Raw genomic sequence first — 6063 nt, 5'->3', positions numbered from 1 at the left:
CTCTCCGTCCCCACCCATCCCCACCAGGATCCTCTCCGTCCCCGTCTGGATCCTCTCCGTCCCCACCCATCCCTGTCAGGATCCTCTCCGTCCCCGCCAGGATCCTCTCCATCCCCACCCATCCCTGTCAGGATCCTCTCCGTCCCCACCCATCCCCGTCAGGATCCTCTCTGTCCCCACCCGTCCCCGCCAGGATCCTCTCCGTCCCCACCCGGATCCTTTCCAACCCCGTCAGGATCCTCTCCGTCCCCACCCGGATCCTTTCCAACCCCGTCAGGATCCTCTCCGTCCCCACCCATCCCCACCAGGATTCTCTCCGTCCCCGTCTGGATCCTCTCCATCCCCACCCATCCCTGTCAGGATCCTCTCCGTCCCCGCCAGGATCCTCTCCATCCCCACCCATCCCTGTCAGGATCCTCTCCGTCCCCGCCAGGATCCTCTCCGTCCCCACCCATCCCCGCAAGGAATTACCTCCATCCCTGCCCGTCCCCATAAAAAGCAGCAATTTCTTCTCACAGGATCATCAATTCCACAGTTTCTTCTGTGTTTGCGCTGCTGTTTTCCTTGTGGAATCTCTTTGGTGGAACCCTTTTTTTGTTTTCTGTTCAGGTAATTAACTTATAAACCCCCTCTTTTACTAAGGCTGACGTGTCCATTATATTCTATGGACGAACCCTGCTTCCAAAGCCTTCCATCCCCGTGGGAGTCCCATGGGCCAGAGGGGGGTCCCCGTGGGTTAGGGGGGGAGATTCCCGCAATCCCCGTTCCCGTGCAGACCTCTACCCCAGACAGGCCTGGGGCTGGAGCACAGCACTTTGGTCCTTTTCTGAGAGATTACAGGACCCAGAATCTTTGTTTAACTGCTGCTATGTTTCTCTTCTGGGGCTGTAAATTTTATAGACACGCAGATCTCTCCCTCTGCTGAGCCCCAGCACTGGGAAGTCTCCTGAAATACATAATATGACCCTACTGTGACAGTTAGGGCTCCTTTTACTAAGCTGCGTTAGAGTTTTTAGCGCACGCGGGATTTTAGCGCTCGCTAAGCCCTCGCTATGCGGCTAGAACTAACGTCAGCTCAATGCTGGCGTCGAGGTCTAGCACTCGCGGCAATTCCGTGCACGCTATTCCACGCATTAAAGCCCTAACACAGCTTTGTAAAAGGAGGCCTTAATTATATAAAAGGAGGGTCCTTGTACCCCAGCTCTGGGAGGTTTGAAATATAAGAGCTGTGGAGAGGGGCATTTTCAATAGGACGTCGTCTGAGTTTGGACTTCTGGGGAAAGACGTCCAGAAATCCAATAGAGAAAATGACCATTTTCAAAACAGCAAAACTCCTGTTTGGGTTTATTTTTTTTAAGACCTCTCTAGATGATTTGGCCCTTAGTGTATCTATCTTTTTTTGACAATCATTAATAGTAAGAAAGCTGAGTAACCTTCAAAAATTTCTTTATACCAACTCATATATATTTTTGGGATCATCGGAATCCCTTGCAGGAATCCTTCATTGCTTCGTACAGAAAAACTGCTCCTGAATCGTCATTGATCCTTTTAGTTATTTCATTTATTAAAATTATATCTTTTTCTTATTTCTTCTTATCTTAAAACTTAGTTACAGCAGTTAGCTTTTCAGTTAAATCACTGTCGGCCGGGGAACTCTTGCCGAGAAGTTTCACCTATTCAGGCGTTATCAAGACTGTCCCCAAATTCTACGCAGTCCACCATACGGTCTTTCTTTTTCATTGTCTATCTTTTTTTGGCCCTTTTCACGTACAAAGATGTCCAAATGAAAAAGAAAATCGCACAAAAACAAGCAGCCAGCATTTTTAATAGTAGTAATATTCCCATCTTTCACAGGCTGGGGTGGCAGCTCCAGCCATAAAACTGTGTTGTGAGGGTAGTTAGAAGGAAGGCATGTGCAAGAATTTAAGAGCAAATGGGATGCCCATGTGGGATCCCTTAGAGGGTTAAGTCAAGGGAACCTGCCACCAGGAGTGGGATCCCTAGGATAGTAGACTTGGGAGTGGGTCAATAGAGTGGGCAGACCTTATGGGCTAGGGCCCTTATCTGCCGTCATCTTCTATGTTTCTATGTTTTGTGGTGTCAGATCTTGGGCTGTGACTGTTGTGAGTTTTGTTGTTTACGGGGTCTGTGTACGGCAGGGTCTCTGGATGTTGTCCAGCTGATGTGCACACATCTGTTCCAAATATACAGTGGCTGGCATAAATGTGCATGTGTTATGTGTCAATTTGAATAAGTGTGAGCTCCGGCCAGGCCCCTCCCCTCGGATTTACATACTACTGTGTGCGTGTTCTTTATAGAGTAGCACTGAGTTCTGCTAGCACTTATTCACGTCAGTGCACACTCGCCCTCATGATTCCTACTGCTCTGTACATTTAGCTTGTCCGGGGGAGAGGGCTTTTGAGAAATGGGCTTCTACAGTGACCGTTGCACCTGCACAAAGGAGCCTCTTGTCTTTGTGTAGTGAGATTTGTCAGTGTTCCAAACAGTTCCCAGGTCATGACCAGGATAAAGTTAAGACAGCCTTTTTGTTGTCAGTAGATGGTTACCCAGGTCTCTCTTGAATATTGTTGATAAATCCCAGTTCCACTCAAACTCCTGCACCTTAAACCAGTGTTTCTCAACACACAGTACGCTTGCCCTGGGGGGTACACGGCCTGGCCGCTGCTAGGGATCCCTCCCTGCCCACCTCCCGCTGCTGAAGCCACTGCTGCCAGGGATCCCTCCCTCCCTGCCTGCCCGGTCACCGCACCACCCCCTGCTCCCGAAGCCAGCCCTGTTACTTCGTCGGAGCCGGACTGGTTCCCTCCTCCCACAGCAGCACTCCATGAAGGGACGCAGGAAGCGATATCAGAGAGAACCTTCTCTCTGATATCGGAATTGACGTCAGAGGGAAGGCTTGTGGGCCAGCCACGTGCAGCGTGTGAATCGCTGCATGCGCTGTCCCTGCATGGAGTTGCTGCTGGGGGAAACTTGGTCAGTACAGTTGAAAATATCCAGATAGGTGGCTCATCTCCAAAACTCATTTCCTCTCAATATCAAGGCAGAAAGAAAAATCATACATCAGTCTAATTTCAACCCGTTCAACCAGAGTGTTGAGGAACAGCAAGTGGTCATCTCCAAACCCATTCCCTTACAATCCAGAATCTTCTTTCTGCAAATTCCTCAAAATGTCTGTCCCAAATATATATAGAAGAGGAATGTCGACACAACACGCAGCCATAGTTACTAGAGCGTTCAAGGTACAGAGAGACAACGTGACTATAGACCGAAACCAGATCAAAACACGAGCCATAACGTGTGAGAATTTCTGTTGTGGAGCACAGTTCTTATCTCAATAACTGAATGCCGTCATTCAATATTGCAAAAGGTGTGGACCGGGCTCCAAATCTTAGGCTTAGATCAGCTTGTTGTATCACATGGATATTATTGTATGCCTTTCATTGATATGTTCAACATGTCTGTATCTTGCCTCGTTAACATTTCTCTTTCTGTATTAACGTACATTGTATATTAAAATCAATAAAATATTTGAACTAAAAAAAAAATGTCTGTCCCATCCCAGAACAGGGGTCGTGTTAGTGGTACAATGAGTGTTCTGTCAGAATTCAAACATTTGGCCGACAGCTTCTGCATACCCAGCTACTCGTGGATTAGACATCCAACACATTCTCTGGATATCTGAAGTATCTCAGCAATTATTTTAGCCGATATTTGCCATCTGCCAAAATCAGGTCACGGACATGGTCAACAATTTCAGGAGATGACACCGCTTGAGGCCTCACAGACCTTGCCATATCTTCAGTCTCAAACTCTCCACGCTGAAAGCTTGCACCTACTTTTTTACTGTAGGATGGGCATTTATCACTCAACGTTTGCATCATACATTCATAGATTTCCTTTGGCGTTTTATCCTGCAAGAACAGAAATTTCATAATGACTCGGAGTTCCACACTTGAAAATTTCACACTTTTTGTCGACGTGGTTCAATCAATGAGCTGAAACAATGTCATTACGATTCTGCAAATTGGCACTTTGTAAAATAAAATGACGCTTTTTTCAGCTACAGTAACAAGATAACACTCAGAATTTAGGACGTTGGTTGGGTTGAGAACCTTTCAGCACCCTCTCAGAGTAACTGGCCATTAGAGTTCGTGTCAATGATGACTGCTGGCCAGACGGGCTGGACCATGCAGGTCTTTATCTGCCATAAGTGTGCACCAAACCCACATGCTTTTGAAAACGAGTGGTTACAGAATATTGGCATTTTCGTGATATGTGTGCAGAAACGTGTCAGTATCCCGGTATTCTGATTATTAATGCGTGTATTCAGTGCAGAAATATTAGCACCTGCTTTCCAGAATGACCTCCTTAGGGACCAGAGTGATCTAAAGGCACAAATAGGGTAGAGATAATAACACTTTCCCTTATACTGTCTAGAGCAGGGGTGCCCACACTTTTTGGGCTTGCGAGCTACTTTTTAAATGACCAAGTCAAAATGATCTACCAACAATAAAATAAAAAAAAAAACCACAAAGCACACTGTACGCATAGAAAATGTTAATCATCATTCCTATTCCAGGGTTTTTCAAAGAGGTCAAAGCAGATGACTCTAAGCACTATCACCTCAGTAACAACCATACAAAAATAGACAAATATACCCCCCTCCCTTTTTACTAAACCACAATAGCAGTTTTTAGCGCAGGGAGCTGAATGCCCAGCGCTGCTCTCGACGCTCATAGGCTCCCTGCGCTAAAAACCTCTATTGCGGTTTAGTAAAAGGGGGCCTTAGTGTAAAATATAGACAGCAGATATAAATTCAGACACATTTTGATCACTAAATTTAAAATAAAATCATTTTCCCTACCTTGTCTGGTGATTTCATGAGTCTCTGGTTGCACTTTCTTCTTCTGACTGCATCCAATCTTTCTTCCCTTCTTTTAGCCTGTATGCTTCCTCTCCTCCAGACCTCATTCCTTCCCCCAATTTTTCTTTCCTCTTCCCTGCCCTTTCTTTCTCTCTGCCTCCCTTTCATTTTTTTTCTGTTTCTCTTCTTTCCTTCTGTCTCCCTGCCTGCCCTTTTTCTTTCTTTCTCCCTGCCCTCCCCCAAGCCACTGCCACTGCCATTACCATCGGGGACCAGGACCCAAACGCCACCAATAACAGGCCCCAAGCTCTCCCTGCTTCGGCCAACCAGCATTCCTCTCCCCGACGTCAATTCTGCCGTCGGGAAGAGGAAGGCTGATCAGCCCAAGATCGTGATCAACCTATTGGGGGAAATGCTGCCGGGTCCTGCCTTTGCGGAAACAGAAAGTAGGCAGGACCCGGCAGGAACAAGAACAAATGCTTCACTAACCTGTCTCCCGCATTAGCCCGTAGCGAACGCTTGCTTCAGGGCTCTCAACATGTGCGTGCCGGCTTCCCTTCTCCCCCCCCCCCGACATAACTTCCGGTTTCGGAGGGAAGAGAAGAGAAGCCGGCACGCACACATTAGAGCCCGGAGCATACGTTCGCTACAGGCTGAAATCTCCAAGCCGGTTTTTTGGGTTTTTTTTTAATGTTCAGCAGCGGCAGATGACAGCTGGGCGGACCGCCCAGCTAAAAGGCCCTAGGGAGAACACTGGAGAGGAAGGCTGATCGCCCGTAGATCAGGACGGCAACATGAGTCTATCACGGAGCCCGGGATGGGCTCCGCGATCGACTCGAGTTGCCTTCCTGAGCTACTGGTCGATCGCGATCGACGCGTTGGGCACCCCTGGTCTAGAGAATGACACGGGGACAAATTTGTCCCTGTCCCCGCAGGAACTCAATTTCCCCATCCCGTCCCCATGGATTTTGTCGCTGCCCCTGCCCCATTCCTCTAAGCTCAGCCTTAACCGCACAAGCCTCAAACACTTATGATTTGAAAGTGTTTGAGGCTTGTGCAGATGAGGTCAGAGCTTAGGCATTGGTGGAATGAGGCATTATGACATCACAATCTGAGCTCTAGAATGTTGCTACTTAGGATTTGGAAGTGTTTGAGGCTTGTGCAGATAAAAATATAAG

The sequence above is a fragment of the Geotrypetes seraphini genome, chromosome 2 (assembly GCF_902459505.1).
Source record: "Geotrypetes seraphini chromosome 2, aGeoSer1.1, whole genome shotgun sequence".
NCBI classification, from domain to species: Eukaryota; Metazoa; Chordata; class Amphibia; order Gymnophiona; family Dermophiidae; genus Geotrypetes; species Geotrypetes seraphini.
This window is presented reverse-complemented; position numbering follows the sequence as displayed.